Below are 19,913 nucleotides of genomic sequence, written 5' to 3' on the forward strand. Positions count from 1 at the left end.
AGAGTCAGTACAGCTTGAACTTAAACGGTTGGAAGACAACAACATCATCTAACCAATATAATGCACCGAGTGGCTCGTGCCCTTGGTGGTGGCACGCAAATAAAGCAGGAAGATAAGCCTTTGCATTGACCTCTGAGAACTCAACAAAAGCATTGTCGACAAGTTCACGCTGGCCAAAATAAACGAACTACTAGCCCAGGCCAAGGGGGTCAAATGGTTCTCCACCATTGACCTCAAAGCTGCATACCACCAAGTGTCGCTCCACCCATCGTGCCGGAAACTCACCTCTTTCATCACGCCCTTCGGCTGCTACAGGTTTCGACGGCTGCCCTTTGGTCTCTCATCCGCGGCAGCCGTCTTCTAAAAACTCATGCACACGCTCTTCAAAGACATCCACGGAGTCCTCTACTTCCAGGACGACATCCTCGTCATGGGGAAGAACAAAGCAGAATACAATGACATCCTGCACACCGTACTGCATACACAGGCGGCCAACGGCCTCACAGCGGAACTTGAGAAGAGCAAATTTGGCTTACGCAAGGTGACCTAACTGGGACACGAGATCAGCGACACAGACATCTCCCCAAAAACAGCCAACATGGAAGCCATCATGTCCGCGCCCTCCCCTAAAAGCAAAGATGATGTCTGCTCATTCCTGGGGCTGGCGGAATTTTATAGCAAATTCATCAGGAACTTCGCTACCAAAACGCACAGCTTACGTCAACTGCTGAAAGGAAAGAACGCCTTTGCCTGGTCCGACAAGTTGGAAGCGGAATTCTCGGCCATCAAAAGGGACATTTGCGAGGCGATTCCCTTACACGGCTTCGCTGGCAGCGCTCCCAGCATCCTGACCACTGACGCCAGCGACAAAGGATTGAGCGTGGTCCTCTCTCAGAAAGCAAAGGATAGCATGGAGACCACCGTGGGATTTGCCTCGCAATCCCTCACGCCCAGTGAAGAGAAGTACAGCGTGATCGAAAAGGAAATGCTAGCATCCATCTGGGCGATGGAGAAATTTCGACAATATCTGTGGGGATCCTGATTCATGCTCCACACCGACCACAAACCCCTGATTAAGGTTCTCACATCCAGCGGCAACATGACAGCCACCCCACAGCCACCCCACACATCGTGAAGATGACAATAAGTCTCTTAGACTTCGTGTACAAGGTGGAATACATCCCCGGCCCACAGAACAGGGTCGCGGACTTGCTCAGCAGGGCAGCTGCCATGGAAGGAGAAGTAACGCAATCGGACTGGGACAAGTACAGCGTAGCATTTATGATGGACCACAAACACACAATCAGTGCCCAGGACTGGACAGATGCCTATGCGCAAGATATCGCAGGTCAAACTGTACGTAACGCACGGCTGGCCAGAGAAGAAGCACACAAAGGAAAACTTCAGAAAATACTGGGAGGTCCGCGACGAACTATCCATTATATTACGACACTATATTCCTCCTGCGAGGCGACAGAGTGGTGCCCCCTAAGGAGCTGTTCAATCGCATACTCCACATCAACCAAAAAGGCCGTCTGGGCATCGTCAAAGCGAAAAGAAGAATGAAACTACTGTACTGGTGGCCGGCCATGAACAACCACGTAGAAAGATTTGTGAGAGCATGCGAACACTGCGCCAGAGCGGACAAAACACTCACCCCCTACAGCCGGTGGGAGTCCTTATCCATTGACATCGTAGGCCCCATTCTGGATTCATGGAGCACTCCCAAACACCTCATCGTTTTGGTGGATTGATACTCGAAGTGGTCAGAGGTCGAAATCAGCGAATCAGTGGACACCGACACCGTCATCGCCTTCCTCACCAACATCTTCATGAGGGAAGGCATCCTCAAAACCATCACAAGCGACAATGGACCCCAGTTCACATCAGCCAAATGGACAGCCTTCACCGACCGCAACCGTATCCAGACAAAACACACACCCTTTATTAACCGGGTGATCATGGGCTCAGTCCGAGCAGCCATCAGTGCCGGAAAGAACTGGGAGACCGAAGTCAAAAGCACAGTGTGGGCGTATTGCATCACCCCCACCCTTACAGGCTACAGCCTGTTTAAAATCCTGAGAGGCAGGGAACCCTTTGCCAGAGACAATGCAGCCTGGATGACCATGCGACTCCAGAGCAAATGGTCCCCAGCCATTATCCGGAGCAACATCGAGAAAGCCCAATGCATCTACAAAGCACATTATGATAAAAGGCATAATGTATGGGAAGCCAAGCTGACGGAGGGCGAATGGGTCCGAGTCAAAAAGGCCACCCAGGAGAAAAAGGAAACAGCAAATTCAGTGAGCCTCTTGGAGTAGTGGAGCTATACACACGTTTGGCCTTGTTGAGCGACGGCAAGGTGTGGTCACAATCTAGCATGGCCAAATGCATCAAAATCCTTCAGTGGGGCATGGACAGTAGCAAGAGTGACCTGGACGAAAGTAACAGTGCCACTGGGATAGAAGCACTGACCACAGAACCAGTGAGAGTGGACATGGAAGTCACCAACAGGAGCGGGGCTCGCACTTCAGCAAATGCGGAAGGACAGACAGCCAAGCGACAAACACCGAGCTTGCCCAGCCAGGACACAGACAAAGCGGGCATCCCGCAAGAGACTTCCGATACACAAGATAGAGACCTGGAGGAGAGCACGAGGAAAGCCGGATCCAATGGAGGAAGAGAGCAAGGGATCCGAGCATCCGTCACGCACACCCGCAAGGGCCATGCAGTGAAGCTTCCGAAACGTTTCAGTGAATTCAAACTGTGATCTCTCTCTCTCTCTCTCTCTCTCTCTCTCTCTCTCTCTCTCTCTCTCTCTCTCTTTCTTGCTATCTCTCTCTCTCCCTCTGTCCTCTGCCCCTCCGCCACAGTTCCTTTGTTATTGTTGTTAAGGGGGAAGATGTGTAGCGTCGCGGTCTAGCCTCTCAACGTCACATGACTCGCCGCAATGCATTGTGGGAGTGACGTGACACGGGCGGCCATTGGGATCGAAGGCGAGCAGTCGGCTCTCCCCTCGAGAAATAAAATAGTTAATAAAGAAGCCTGAGAAGTCCTCTGCCTTGTCCATGGTCTTCATTCTGGAGGGGCTCACTCCCATACACCACAATAATAACCAGTTTTTGGCAATTTCTCCCTAATTGTCCCTGGAGCAACATTCAAAAGCAGATTACTGCTATGAGGGTAATGGTAATAACACACTGTATTGCTTATGTTATGTTAGCCTCATTTTATAGCGCGCACAGATACTAAAAAAAGTGTCCCGGCGCGAATACATAAAAGGTGGTACTACCTTCTCTCAGGAACAAAGGGGAAGATGGCAAGTAGGAGGAAGAAGTTGCTTACACTGGAGGGGTACGGTCCACACAGCCACCAATTACAGCAATGGATGAGGCTATTGCGAGCACCCTGACTCCCAAGGCTATATTTGACCTTACAAATATCAACCTCTCTAAAATTCATCTGCAAAAGCCAGCTTAGTGCATGCAAACACAATTTCAAATAAGGCAAAACAGATTTTAAAGTTTAAAATTAGTTTATTGTAACTGTCAATTAATTTTGTCTAAACATATTATATTTGAGTTGGGCTCATTTAGAGTCAATGTAGTTTTAGCTTATATGCTCTAAAAAATCATTATGGTATTTGTACCCCAATATAAGTCATAGAGCCTATAGGAGTAAAAAGAATGTATATTTTATTACTGTATTATACGTGAATGATGTTCTAGATTAGGGTGCTTTTTTTTAAGTACCATAAACCTGGAAAAAACATATTAGGTCCATCAAAGATTTAGCCAGCTTTCCCATGTACATAGGTTTTTATGTGCCATACTAAAAATTTAAAAATGTGATGCAAGATATATCACATTTTACATACAGATATATAGGAAAACATTACAAAGTGACTTGATCACAAAGTCGATGATGCACAGGATCAGGAGTATACCAGCAATGATCAGTCTATACCAAATGAGATTACACCCACAGCGTCTAAAACAACATTGCCTCCAAGAAGACACTGACAAGATCTACTATATATGTGCAGCCAGCTATACGACTGAGAACAAACGTTTATGTACAGAGACTTAAAAGGAAAAGATTCTTACCACTACGACCACAGCTTCAAACAAGACATGATGGTACAAGTGCCACATCTTCCAGTGCGGAATTTTTTAAAAATGAGAAATTAATTTTAGATGATTATACTAAACAATTAGATGCCCTTAATATGCTAGCAAGAAACATGGATGGAAGCTTGCCTGCTATGATTAATAGAATTGACATTTAAAAAAAAAAAATGAAATCATTCTGTGATTCAATTGTTGAGGAGAAATTACAACAACACAGAAGACACCAACATGTTGTCTTTAAAATGCAATATTTGGGTAAAAGTAGAGAGAAATTGGCAACTACTACAGAAATGTTCAGTCGTAGAGCAATACATATTCAGCAAGAAATGGCACACTGTAGCAAAGATATTGCAAAATGTTTAGGGCAGGTAACAAACATCGGGGCATATTTCATAGCTCATTTAGCGGCACTTTTTCGCCACGAAAGTGGCAATAGACTTATAACCCTATTCACAAGCCTGCGCTAACAGCAGACATCGTCAGTTTACTTGCAATAGCTGCCGCTAAAAGCATTGCCAAGGCTGACAGCGGCAACTAACGCTAATCATATGCAGAGTAGGAGTTCCCGTCCAAAAACTCACGATAACACCACTTCGCGATATTCTCAACGACCAGCTAGAACGGTGATGCGGTCCAAAAACAGGTGATAAGGCACATTAGCAGCAGGACTTAAGACCTGCTTTTTTCTGGTCTTAAGTAGGACGAAAACCTGCAGTGTAATGGGATCCCAGCCCAGAGCCACATCTGAAGACCAACAGATGCCATGGAGCTACTAATCATGCAGCTTGGCGACCCAAGAGGGCCACAGCACCCACCGCCACCACCCCCAGGACCACTCCCACCCCCAGGATCACCCCACCCCTCGGACTGCCACCAAGGCAGCGCAGAACAAGACAGCAGACCTTCCGAAAACACACCTGCCTCAGAGACTTAACGCCAGAGGATGTCATTGCCCACTACAGGCTCAAAAGGACAACCATCCTCCGCATTCTGATCCACATTGCCCAAAGGCTAACGGTACCAACATAGTGGACAACTAACATCCCCCCACAGAAAAAGCTGCTGGCTGTGCTGCACTTGTTGGCCTCTGGTACCTTCCAACCAATAACTGCCAGAGTCGGAGGAGTCTTACAGCCAGCCCTATCAAAGTTCCTCACACCTGTCTTGGATGCCATCATCAGCTTGATACCCCAGCACCTTCACTTCCCCCACACTGCGCAAGAACAGCTGGAGACCAAGCAAGGCTTCTACACCATAGCTGGCTTCCTGCACGTGTTGGGGGCAATTGACTGCACACATGTTCTACTTGTGCCCCCAGCCGACACTGCACACAATTACCGCAACAGAAAGCACATGCATTCCATTAATGTGCAGGCAATAGTGGACCACCGGGGACTGTTCACCAATGTCGTTGCCAACTTCCCAGGCAGTGTGCATGATTCCTATATCTTCCGACAGACCATTATCAACCAGCGCTTTCAGGATGCCTCAGACAAATCCATTCCAGTTCGGACTTCCAGGCCAACTGCATCATCGCAGGCTGCACAACCGCACAGCTCTTCAGGTGGGCCTACCTCAGTGCACCGCAAGTCATCACCATGTGCCGGTAGGCCCGTGCCAGACGCAGTGCCTTAGGTGCCACTACCTGCATCACAAGTCATCGTCCCGTGGGGCTACCCGACAAGCCTGCCTCCAGCAGCCCACAGCATGTCCTCGGTAACGCCACTGGAGCCATTCACAGTCACGGGGCCACCCCTGTCCCAGGCAGGCTACTAGAAAGCCTGGGTGGAACGTCTGGAGACGTACTCCAAAGCGCACAACATCGCAGCGCTGCGGCGGTGGCCCATGCGTAGGTATGTGAGGAGTGTGAAGAAATGGCCCAGGATTCTGGGCGTGGTTCAGTTCTGGGCTCTGGGCGTGGTTCCGCTCCTGGCTGGCCGCAAAAGTAACTATGGCGTGTGTCTCGGTTGTAGTGTCGGCGCACCCGGCCCTTAATCAACAATGTTGCAATGTAGCATGCACTCGGAGGGCGGGCTCGCCCGAATGGATAAATAAAGGAGCACAAGACCGCTCGGGGTCTTGGCTCACACATGCCTGTTTTGTGTATCTTCATTGCTGTACCATAAGCTAAAGGCCTAGCCTCAAATGCAGCGCGAGTTCAGCCAGGCCTGAAATCTACATCAGGGTCCGCCCTATCCTTATCATAGGCCTACACACACGTGGCCGCCCACCTTCAATGGACACGCAAGAACAAAAATAGGTGTGGCTCTAATCAGCAAGGCTGAGCCCATTAGCATAAAGAACAAATTGATTGCCAATGCTGATAAGCAGTTTAAAAAAATGAGTGGAACGCGGAGGAGCTTCAAACACACCACGTCTGTACTAATGAATAGTATTTATTCAAGGAACATCTTTTTAGTTCATTTGAATTTTTCATGAATAATTTGAACAAACATCAAAATGGAAAACACCACGGTGAATTATTACAAAAATAACGTACCACAAAATTGACTACAATGACTAAACTGCCAATTTGGCAGATATCCCCATTAACATATTCCCTAAATCATTCATACACCACTCCCCATTCATCAAAACACACTCATACATACATTCAGAACCTTGGTTACCTATAACAACAATTTGAATGAACCAAAGGTCTAACCAAACACTAAAAAAGGTTAACCGTATTGATTTAATGTGCATCAATCCTATTGTTGGAAAATCGTTTTACAATTGAACATGGTTCTTTTTATAATGCACAGAAAGGAACAACTTAGACCAGTGTTTGGAATAAAAACGGACAAGGGTCTACGCGTTTCGAGACCCAATTGGTTTAGACAAAGGGGTTCTCTTTAGGACCAAGACACGAAATCACGGCTCACCAATGAGGGCACTTTCGGAATTCTCTAATTGGACCCATATGTGGATGGTGAATAATCCCGTGGTGTTCAAAAGAGGCTACTGCCTCTGTTGATATGTTTTCATCTCACACAATTAAATGGGAGCACAAGCTCGAAGCTTGCGTATGCTTTAATTCTGGAACTGCAAATCGATAGAATCCCCAGCGGTCTAAAAAGATCCTAATGGGTACCAGCGAATCTAATTCGGAGTAGGGACTATGTTCTTGGAGCATTTCTTCCTGCAGTGTGTAATTTAATTGCAACTAAGACGGCCGTCTGCCGGAAGAAACGCTCCAATGAACTAAAAAGATGTTCCTTGAATAAATACTATCAATTAGTACAGACGTGGTGTGTTTGAAGCTCCTCCACGTTCCACTCATTTTTTTAAACTGCTTATCAGCATTGGTAATCAATTTGTTCTTTATACAGCTTCATTACAGTATTGATGTCAGGCTTGCGGACATGCGCAGACAGGCATGACAATGGTGTGCCGTAGGAGTGCAAGTGATGCAACCGCACAGCGCACACAAGTAAATAGGCTCGGGGGAGGGAGGAGCAGCTGTGAGGTTACGTAATACACATTGATCCCACACATTTGCCAGAAGCAATACATGTCAAAGATGAATCCCAAAGTCACACAAATCAAACGCCGCAAAACTTGTAAGTTTGCCAACACAGCATGCAGAACCACCAATTTACACGAATCTCACTTACCTCTCACAGGTGATCAAGGAGATGCACTCTGCCCGTGGATGATGACACCCCTCCAAGCCCCGAACATCCCGGCCCAGAGGCAGTACAATGTGGCCGACAAACGCACCCGGGGCATTGTTGAGCAGGCATTTGGTGTGTTGAAGTCATGTTTCAGGTGCCTGGACATCACAGGTGGAAGACTCCTGTACAGCCCAGAAATAGTGTGCAAGATGACCATTGCATGTTTTGTATTGCACAGCATATGTGTACGCACGAATGCCCCATGAATCCAAGTGCCAGATGCACCAGACGATGATGAGGAAGATGAGACAGGTTGACCACACCGCACTGCGGCTGCAGCAGGAATAGCCAGAAGAAACACAATCATTAACAATTTCTTCACATGAGCACGTCACATTGTGACTGTCCTTAGCAATCATGGAACAGTACAAAATGACCACATCAACAGCATGTGCAAATAAATTAATTGCTACACACATTCCCTGTGTGCATGTCAGTCCTCTGCATTAGCACATCACTCGGACTAGTGTAAGTGCAACATTAAGTGCTAGCAATATCACGAATACAAAATAGATGGTGGGTATGTCCCCTCTGTACAGAGAGGCTGTTTAGGGTGTCACGTATTCAAAATGCCATTTCAGGGTGTCAAATGTAGTATGTAATCCCACTTATCAGCAAATCACATCACATGTGTACAAAAACATGACATGAAGACTGTCATTGGTGTTCAGAAAAAGACAACAGGGTGTCATTTGGGGTAAAATAAGACATTTCGGGTGTCGTTTGGGGTCAAATATGAACCACCCTGATGCAGAGATGCACCCTGTGACTCAAGTCCCACAACATGAGCAACATGGATGTAAGGGGGATGACGTCAAAGGTTGTTTGTGCCCGTGGATATGTCAGTGTGTGACCTGCTCCTTTACGGATGAGGTCCACACTCAACCACCTCAGTGTTGTGGCATGCAACATGTCATGATAATTGGAAGGCAGCCATGCTAATCATCATGCAGTGTCACTTGCATTGTCAGTGTGCCTCCGGGACCCGCAGCTTTGCTGGGTTCAGCACATGTGCATGGCTTTGTTGTGAGATTAGTGATGTGTGGAGATGGCCCCCTCTGGGCACATTGTCGACGGGGGCCTACTTGCTGTGTGCTACAGGATGCCAAGGAGATCAGTGACATGATTCAGAGTCATTGCGGGTGTGCACTGTGCTATACTTAATTATGCATGTGTGCCATTCTGCCCATCTCCCCCGTCCCCCCAGTCCCTGGTCGTTACTCACCCTGTTGCTGTTGGGTCAGGTCATGTTGTGCAGTGTCCCGTCCCCCAACTCCTGCCACCGTCTCCCCACTGATGACTGTGGACACCATTTCCTCCATCTCATCCAGCTCCTGCTGTGACGCTGGACTCCCAACTCCAGTCTGCATTGCTGCTTTCCGGTTGTTAGCGAGTTTCAGCTTGGTTTTGCACTTCACATCATTCCAGAGCTTCTTGGCACTTCACTCCGACTGCATTCACCTTGGCCAAGATGGACTGCCATATTGCATTCTTAGTTGCCAATGACACAGTGGAGGTGATGAACAGTTTTTGGTGGTGTTCTATCACCTCCGTAATCAGGATCTTGTTTTCCTGTGGACTGAGTCGCGGGTTCCTCTTCTTCTTCTCCTTGCCCTTCTCCTTTCCCGAGGTCCCTGGTTGGTTCTCAGGGGGTTTTGTGGGGTTCTGGTTGGACTCTGTAGTTGCTCCAGCTTCCTCCATGATGCTTTTCAGTTGTTTGGGTTTTTTGTTTTAAAAAAAAATAGCAAGCCTGTCGCTGCTTATCGCTGATATTTTTATCGCCGTTGGGCCCATCGCCACTTTTCTCACGTGTGGGTTTCTTTTTTTATCGGTGCCCCAGTAGTTTTAACATGGACATTTGACGCTTTATCGGGAAACTATCGCCTGTTGCCGGCGTGTTGAGAATACGCCGTTAACTCTGCATTAGTTTCCCACGATAGACAGCGTTATGTAAAATTGCGCTAACCTAGGTAGGTTGAGAATATCCCCAATCATGTCTTGAATTTTTGCTAACTACGCAAACACTTTCTATCTATCAGTCTACCCTTGTTCCAGAAAGTGAGGAGACTTCTAGTCACAGTAGTATGACTGTGTATGTTGTCATAAGATCTGGGTGTACACACAGTCAGTCTGCTGATTTAGAAGTAGATACGTTGCAAACTAATCTAGAAAAGCCCACTCCCTGTAAACAAAGGAAGAGGCATTGGAAATATATTTGGTGAAATCCAAAGGGAAAATGAGTTTATGCACATTATTGAGCATTTGAAACTTTTGTTAATATGAAAACAATTACACAGTCCCAATTGTCTGGATTTACATTTCCTGTGAATATACATTGCAATAAAAATGTATTTTCTTAAATTTGACTGCCAGTATGTCGTGTGTTTTTGAATACACTTACATAACATTTTTTTAACTGTATCTGTCTATTTCATCAGCTGCTCAGGTGGCATCATGGGATGGGTTTTAGCAGTGGGTGGCTTCATTTTCTTCTTCCTTTGGCTGCATCTGAAGTCCCTTCCTTGTTGCTAAACTGTAAAGCATAGCACACGCTACCACTATCTTGTGACTCATTGAAGGGGACTATTGAAGTGCACCCTCACTCTTATTAAGGGAGCGAAACCTCACCTTAAGCAGCCCAAACGTCTTATCTGTAGCAGCCCTGGTTCACTTGTGGACAGTACTGTACCAGCGTTGGCTGCTTCTAGTTGTATTGAGGTAGAGGGCCATTATCCAAGAGTGTCGTGAATACACACTGCCACCTAACACAAATAGTACATACAATTAAAACCAAACTATATATTATGTATTAATATATGTATTCATGAAAATGTATGTAGACTATTACAAATGAATGTATGACGTTACAACACATACATTTACAATGCATGCCTTTACAATGCAGTTTTTACATCGCAACATACTTTACAACTCATTCTTTTACATCGCATGCCATTAGATCGCATTTTCAGAAACTACTTTTACAACGCATTCCATTACAACACATTATACCTTTACAACGCATACCATTACAATGCATACCATTAAATCACATTTAAGGTAAGTGTTGGATAGTATAGGGGCAAAAATTACTATTCTAACTCCAGTGAGTGCAACAGTAGGGTAAGTGTTGGATAGTGTAAGGGTACTATGCGTTTTAATGGTATGCATTGTAATGACTTGCGATGTAATGCCTGCGTTGTAGTGACAGGAGTTGTAATGACATGCGTTGTAGTGACATGCAATGTAATAGCTGCATTGTAATGACACGCGATGTAAAGGATGTTGCGATGTAATGACTGCGTTGTAAAGGTTGTCTCCCATTACAAACACCTAAAAAAAGTCACCTTCAAACTCTCCTTTTACAAGCCAGTTGTGTAGGGCACAGTGTCAGAAGATAAATTAGTGACAAATGTAACCAGGAAATGTAACCACAAAATCAGTTTTTAAAGTTTTGTAAACTCTTTCTATTCCTATACAAAACATTACTTGCACTAGGAGGGTAAATTAAGACATGTGCCATCAACACAGATTAGTACCTGTGGGAAATGTCCAGAATGAAAAAAAAAAAAAATTCTTTGCTGCAACACCTGTAAAATATATATCTATGAATGTTTAGAAGCATTGGATACAAACAATAGTGAAAAAAGCAAGAAGGTTCGCTGTGAGAAACCCCTCTTGCAGCGGCATCAATGCCCTGATAGCTTCCTGAGGCTAAAAGGGGCAGACAGCAAAATACTTGAATGTGTGTGGGTATAGAAACACTCCTGTGTGTGTCCCTAGACAACACAGGGTTGAAATACAAAATAAATCATCAAAAATAACATTACTACTTAGCCTATACTTAGCACATATCTCCTCCTCAGTCTGATGGAACAAAGTCATCCTGACTTCAGAAATGTGCTCTTGTTGTTGCCTTATTCTGTGCTGTTGTAGAGCAAATGTGCCACCCTCCTTTCCACAGCATAAACAGCAGACAATGTCTGAAAATAACACATTTCCACCTATTTTATAGTTTGCATCTGATTATCACCTGCTTTAATATGATGCTAATTTTGCGTGTGCAAAAGTGTGTTTTTGTGACTTTTAGCAATTTGCAAACAGTACATCTAAAAATAACAAAAGGCAGGCTGGGGGTTGAACAGGATGGCGCCTGAGTGAACACTTGTGCTGGCTGCTCCCTACCCCTCTGGTCTAAACGACGGGAATAAAGAGATGCTCCCTACCGGTGACACAAACTTACTAAACATATGAGGACTTACTGGCAGTGCAGCCCCTGGACCGCAGCCGTGCTTGGGGTAGCTGAGGTGGCATTGGTGACTGCGGTGCTTTCTGGGCTCGTATCGCTTTTGGCTTCGGTCTGGGAGAAGGAGGGGCCGGCAGGATGGAGTGGTTCATGGCCAGAAGTCAGACAAACAGAGGGATACTTCCAAAAGTATACCGCTCTGTGTGAGTGAAGAATTTTGACATCAATACTACCGCTATGACACCAGCATCCCCTAATGGAAATGCTATATCCTTGCAGCGCTCCAAGGAGGGGAAACTAGGGGCTAACATTAATACCATTAATGTCATCATTCCTAAAACATTTTTTAAGGGAAAGCAGAGCGTGGATGCTGCTGGAAAGGGAGATGAAAGGATGGAGGAAACCAATGGTGAAAGTCAAGACTCCCAGATTGGACAGCCCATAACAACAGCAGTCTCAGTCTCAGCAGCAGCAGAGTATCACAGAATTTTTTCCCACCATCGCGATCACTGCTGTAGACTCTGTGACCAAAACAACGGGAGAACCAGATGGCTGTAACTTGAATACTTTGGGGTTGCTGGCAGCCTGCAGAAGATTGAGCTTGGAGGAGAAGGTCCTGCAAACAATGTGGAAGAGGCGGGGGAAGGACAAGCTGGGACGATTAGACTTCTGGTAAGCCCTATCTGTGAATTTGCTTTAGGCTGTCGGCTGCAGAAGAACATACAGCTACTCCAGAAGAGGATGTGGCTAGAGTTCAAACCCAGTCAGAGTCGCAGGGGGCACAAATTGCTGACATCCAATGGAAATGGGAAGATTTTGAAAACAGACAACAGAGGAATAATCTAAGAGTCTTAGGCCTCAAAGTTGAGGGGAATGATATTCAGACGTATATGTTACATTTAATGAAGGGTGCCTTTCTAGAACTTCATTGCTGGAAATGGGATTCATTGCTTCCCATTAACTCTAAAGAAGTTAGGTCAGCCGGATAATGGAGAAACTCCAAACCCAAGAGCAGTCATAATTTATTCTTGAATCTATCTACTCTGAGAAGCAGTGTTTTCAAATCCACGCCCCATGCCAAACAAACTTATGAAGGCCAGCTTTTTTATTTCAAGGCCAGATTTTTGCCGCTTTACGGTACCGAGATGCTGGAGGTTCAGACAGCTGATCCAACCATGCCAGGTTTTGGGGCCAAAGGATTTTTGATGAACCCGGCTCATCTGAAAATCATATTTCAAAATACTACAAGAGTCTTCACCTCTGAAATTCAAACAAAAGAGTGTAATGACAAACTGAAATAGTTCATACTGAGCAGCCCCTTTTTCAAACAGCTTATTTTTGGCTTTGCATCAATGGCTTTTTTATCTGAGTAAGCAAGGCAAAGTGAAGGAACATCTCTAAATTAGGTATCAAAAAGTGCTATTACTCGACAGGTGGTGGGGGAACCCAAGCACAGGACCCATCACTAAGACCATTGGGCTGCTTGTGTCACAGAGTAGGCGGGGTAGGGGAAGCAAGGGCAGGGCAGAAGGGGATGGGTTCATTAGGGGTGGTGGGTCACTCAGGGGTGAAAAAAAATGGGGAAAAACACTGTTACATGAGGAAATTAAAGAGGCTGGAGGAGAAAGGGAGAAAGTGGTAGAACAGTGCAATTAGAATTTGAATTGCGACAATAAACATATGTGGGTTGAACTACCCGGCAAATCGCCGGAAAATATAATTTTAAAAAATGGGTAACCTATAGAGTTGGTCGTTGGGCAATTGTGGAATGACAATATTCGGGGCTTATATTTACCCTCTGTTCAGTCTATGGCTGTTCGGGAGATGATCCCGATTTTTTTACATTTTTTAATTCGGAGCTCACTGAGTGGCCAATACCAATTTTACTCTGCGGTGACTTGAATATCAATAGCTTGGGTGGGCTAAGGAATGAGAAGTCTAGCAACTATGCTGGGCGGAAAAGAAAAGTTTACAGAGCCTTGACTCAGCCGATACAAGATAATGGGCTTATAGATGTTTGGTCATACTTAAAGCCTCATGAGGCAGTACATATTTTTCTGCCCCTCATAATGCAATAGCACACCTGGATTATTTTGCAGCAACTGCTTATGGCATGCACTATTAAGAAGTTTCCCAGGGTTATGTCTTGACCATAACCCTCTGGTCTTAGAAGTAACTAGTACAGGGTTGGAAATACCAGAACAAACCTGGACATTTGAGAGGGGCTTGTTGCAAGATCCTGAATATATTAACCATATAAATAAATGGATGGGTGAATTTCTGGAGTTTAACAGGGGAAGTGCTGGGAGCAGAGCGGCACAGGATGCTCTTAAGGCCGGGTTAGGGAGAGACCTTGATCTTTTCTCTAAATTGGAAGCTATCCCAGCCCCTAAGCAAAATATAAAATGCAGTGGCGGACATTAAGGAGGACCTGGTCAGGGCTATAGATAATGGGTTATGTATAGAGGAAATCTTATAAAAACCTGCCCTTACAAAGGCAGCTGCTGGTGAAATTTCAGCAGCAAGAGAAGCAGAAAAATACATGTCCTGGCAGCAAAATTACTATGAATTACTATGAATATAGTGAGCGAGTGGGGCATTTATTAGCCATATGGACTAGACAGAAGACTGTTAGTGGGGCGATCATGGAAATCAAGAACCAAATTAGTGTCTGGCCCTGGGGACATACAAGAGGAATTCCACAGATTCGATGAGAAGTTTTATGGCGAGGAGGGACACCCGAATGTGAAGTATACAAAGGGGTATTTAGATTCTCTTCAGATTGAGCAGTTTTTCCAGGCAGATGTGGAATTCCTGGATGCTCCATTCTCAGGGTAAGAAATACAAAGTGCGCTAAAACATTTCCCCTCTGGAAAGGCTGTGGGTCCTGATCAAATACGGCTAGAGTTTTACAAAGCTTCTTTTCCAATACCGAGGGCCAACCTAATCTATTTAATGTGTAAAGTTCAGAAAGGAGAGGCCCCCCAGAGTCGTGGGCTTGGGCTAACATTGTTATATTCCTGAAGAAGTGGAAACCTCCAAACGAGACGGGGTATTATAGGCCCATAAGCCTAATGAATAGCGAGACAAAGATTTTCTCAAAGATATTGGCCAATCGGCTGAGCTGTATTACAGGGAAGGTGATATCCCCCAGGCAACATGGTTTTATTCCAGGCAGGGGAACGGCCAACCACATGCCCAGAGTGGTCACTTTATTTGATGGTAAGTCAGTTTCCAGAAACCCTATGGTGTTTATTCTACTTGACACTGAAAAGGTGTTTGATAGGGTCTCCTGGGAGTACCTTTGGGCCTCTCTTGATCGGATGGGGATCGGAAAGGGGTTTATCGAGGCCATACGGGCACTGCATAGAGTCCCTCATGCCCGACTCCGATTAATGAGAGGTCAAACAGAGCCTATCCATTTCACACGGAAGACTAGACAGGGGTGTCCTTGTTCTCCAATCTCCCCTGATCTGGAAAATCAATGTCAATGTGAAAATCCAACCTATCTGGCTTCAAGGGCTTGATACCAAAATTCTGGGGTGCACTAATAATCTCGAGGTAGTGACACTTAACCCTCATGAAGCCCTAAGGGAGATCGAGAAAGAGGCAAAAGACTTCGGGGATGTTTCAGGCTACTCGCTTAATCGGGATTAAACACAAATTGTAATGAATAGCAGGACCTACCTATTGGATCCTAGGATGACGAAATCAGCAGTCTACTTGGGGGAAATTGTAGAGGAAAATCTGGCCCCAGTAATTCAGAAAGGGAAGAAAATCTAGACAGGTAGAGTAACCTGCATCTCTCAATTGTGGGATGGTGCAACATCATTGAAATGATCTTTCTCTCGATGATTCTGTATCTCTTTAGAACAATACCTTTAGAGATCAAAAGTCATTGGTTTAAGGGGATGGAAAAGTTGTTCAGTAAGTTTATATGGGTGCACAGGAAGACAAGAAGGGTGCACAGATTCATGTCTCTTCCCAGGGATGGGGGTGTGGGCCTTCTTAGATTTAACAATGTATTATTGGCCGCAGGAATACAGTTTATGCGGGGACAGCTTGGAGGGAAAGTTGTGGATCAGTGGAGAAGTGATGCCCCGCCAGATATTTACAAACTGTTACTAGGGAGAGAGGATTGTAATTTGGTTTTTGACATACCATGAACCTAGTTATTATAAAAAAGGTTTAATTTAAGACCTAGGGGCGGCATCTTCCATGTGGTCTGTCATCAGGAAGAAGCTAGGGTTAGGGAGGATGAATTTTTACTCTCCGATTTTTGGAAATCCATAATTTCCAGATATATTCCATGATGGTGTGATGTCGCGCTGGGATGTACTTGCAGTGGGGAAGATTGGGGATCTGCTTGAGCCAAGCGGAATAGTGCCATTTGAGAAGGTCCAGCTGTCTTTTGATGTTGAACGGATTTTTTTTTAAAATACCTACAGGTTTGGAGCTATATAGCCAAAAAGAAAGGGAGGAAAGAGCTTTTAGTAAAGACCCCATAATGGAGGCAATTAGGGATCCAGACTTTTTTACTATCACTCAAATATATGGAGGGTAAAGACTAGAGGCCTCATTTATGAGAAGTGACGCATCGCTGCGTGAAAGCAGCGATGCGTCACTTCTCAGTGCTCCCTCCTTTCGACACCAATGATGCGCCATATTTATAATATGATGCATCATGTCGCAAGGAAGGACAGATACGTCAGTATAACTGACGTATCTGTGGGCGCAAAAAGTGGCGCGTTGCTGGAGTTGTGTTGGAAGCCTGATGCAACTCCATACAATGTTCCTTTCACATGGGAATTGCCCCATGTGAAAGGGCCTGCGTCACCCTTACGCCTGCCATGAGGCAGGCGTAAGGTTTTGATGCATTGGCGTCCTAGTAGTGACGCAGCGAAATCTCATAGATTTTGCTGCGCCACTCCTACGACCCTTTCTTGTGGGGGTATGCCCATCCTGCATACATTATACCTGGCGCAGGTATAATGTAGCGCAGGGGTTTATGAAGTGACACATCTACCTAGATGCATCACTTCGTAAAAATGGCGCGACATGGTGCATGTTTTACAGCACTGGTGCGTCACAAAAAGTGATGCACCGGTGGTGCAAAAGTGACGCAGGGGCTCATGAGCCCCTAGGTATTGATGGTGCCGAGCTTTTTGACTCACTCAAACTGGGCCACTCCATTTTGAGATCGGCTGGGCTCTAAGCGCAGCATCATAAAACAATCTTTTCACTATATTATATGCCAGCCAAGATTGCGCAATTGGGTGGCACAGAAGGATTTACAATCTCGAAAAAGGGATATATGAAAGGAAAGAAAGATGGTTAAAAAACTAGGGAAAAATATCTGGGCACCATCCACAAATGGAAAATTGATAGTGAGGCTGGTTAAACTATAGCTTAAATGAAGTGGAATCCTTGGTATCCTGAATACTCGCAAATAATGTTATTTTACTGTCAGATATGAACCTGTTTATTATTGGTAGTGTTTCCTTGTGTATTTATGTAGGTATTTACCTATATATATATTTAATTGATGGTAAAGAAAGAAAAGGCTGATTGAGAATTGGTAATAATCACTAATAATAGTTCCCAAAAAAGTGAGTCAGTGGGATTTGATTTATATCACTATTATTGCGATTGGAACCGAAAACCGTGTAGATACATTCTGAATTTACCTCTTCCCAGGTACTAACCTATTTGTGAATTATTTCAGATTCACAAACAGTTCATACATCTGGCCCTAAATGCCTTCGAAATTCTCACAAAATTATCCACTCTATGTTTAGAGTATCCACAGGAAATGGAGAATTTTCATTCTTCTCCAAACTAAGGGGCTCATTAGGATGGCGGCTTATGGCACATCTGCGGTGCTGGCAGAAAACGTTTATTTCCACACTCCTGCGCCGGTCCTCGCGTCCGCCATGTTACAATGGGCAAAGATAGCTCATTTCCCAGTCGGCTCAGTGTTTTGGGATCCGCCAGAATTTTCGTTCTGCAGCGGTGGCGGAGGGAGCCAATGGAGAAAGACCGCCATGCGGAATGACATTACGACTGCCGGACAAATCACGATGCCTCAAACAGCCCATCAGAACGCAGCAGAGAGACCAGCCACTTGGAGACAACGGAAGCACAACTGCGGAGATAGAAGCTCGAATCCGGGGCACCTCCATACGTTCCTGACCGGCATGGATCCAGGTCTTCAAACCCTTCCGGTGCTGTACCTGATCCATTACCAGCAGATAAGACACTGCCATGGTCAACACCGCAGGTAAGTAAATAACACATCTCCGCATACAACCACAATATACAACTGCTGAAATACATTTCCTGTCTACATCAGACACCCTGGTGGGGACAGGAAAATATCCCCCAGTGTACTTACACATGTCCTGCGTGCTAGAGATTGCCACCTCCGCAGCGGGTCACCCATCAACATAGAAATCACTGCAAGGTCCCAGTCATGTCACCGCAAACAAACAACCACACTTGGTAGCCTTGTTTTGTGATTGCTTTCGACCTCCATTCCTCTTCCCGCTCGACCGCGGCGGTCTGATTGCAATAGTACTTCTGCCGGCTCTACCATTCATCATTTCGCGCAATCGCGGCAGTCGAGAACAACTGATCCTTCTGCTGGCACCGCCACCATATCATAATTTCACCTGCAGTCATTCCACTGGTCGAATGGCATTTTTGGGTCTTTCCGCAGCAATTCTGGCCGCGACAGATGGATTTTTAGCTTTTCTGGACGTTCCCGGAGGAGTTCGGTGGAATCTGTCTGCCACGGTCAGATTTTTCTAGCAGAGCATCCTAATCCGACCACCGGTTTCGCTGCGGTACAAGTTCTTTTTAACGGCCAAGAACGACCTCCGCTGCCTCTGCACTGTTTGCGTGAAGTCCGGGAAGAAGGTCACAGTTGAGTTTTCGTACCTGAGAGGTGGCGAGGTCCTGGCATTTTGCAGAATTACGTCTCGATCTCTGAAGTTTAGTAGTCTCGCCAACATAGGATGGGGCGGGCCCCTGGCTTTGGGCATCCCCCGGGACTCGGTGCGCCCTTTCCCCTTTCCACTACGAAAAACTTCGAGGCCTTTCGACTTGAGATGATTGAGTACTAGGTCTTCAACTAAAAGGTCCGGCGCATCTCCTTCCGATCTTTCCGGAATACCTATAATGCGTACATTGTTCCTTTTGGAGCGGCCTTCATAGTCATCCAGCTTCTCTTGAGTGAACCTCTTGAAGGTGTGGAGAGCTTGAACTTCGGTCTGTAGCTGCATGATGTCATCTATGAGACTCTTGGTGGTGATTTCCAGTTGTTTGACCTACTCATGCGTTTTGGCAAGGTCCACCCTAATCAGAGTCACCTCCACCATGATGGCATCTGTGCGCTGCTCCATGGAGGAGCGCACCCCGCAATTGCCCCATTACGTCCTTAAGCGACAGTTCAGGGAACCTGCTTCCCGATCCGCCAGCGTGGTCAGTCTGAACTGCGTGCTCCAGTACTGGGCCTTTGGGGCAAGTGTACTTGTCGAGTTTACTTTGCTGCGTTGCTTTTGGCCCCTTGCCACTCGCCTTCACCACTATTACAGGGGGCCTCTGCGGCACTGTCCGCTGCCCAACTGCACCACCACATCAGACACACCTCATCAGGTCGCCGCCGGTGGTGGACACCCTCGATTCGATCTGCACAGTCGCCCTCACCCTCCTAATACAGGGTGGGTACAATCAGTCACTTGTAGTATGTGGGTCACGATAGCTTTGCAGCATGGGTAAATTAGCGTGCAGTACCTCAGGCCAGAAGCTGTGCTCCACCTTTTCCGCAGTGCAATCGTCCCTCAAGGCACTACCGGGAAA

This window comes from Triturus cristatus, chromosome 3_1 (genome assembly GCF_964204655.1).
Source record: "Triturus cristatus chromosome 3_1, aTriCri1.1, whole genome shotgun sequence".
In the NCBI taxonomy this organism is placed as follows: Eukaryota; Metazoa; Chordata; class Amphibia; order Caudata; family Salamandridae; genus Triturus; species Triturus cristatus.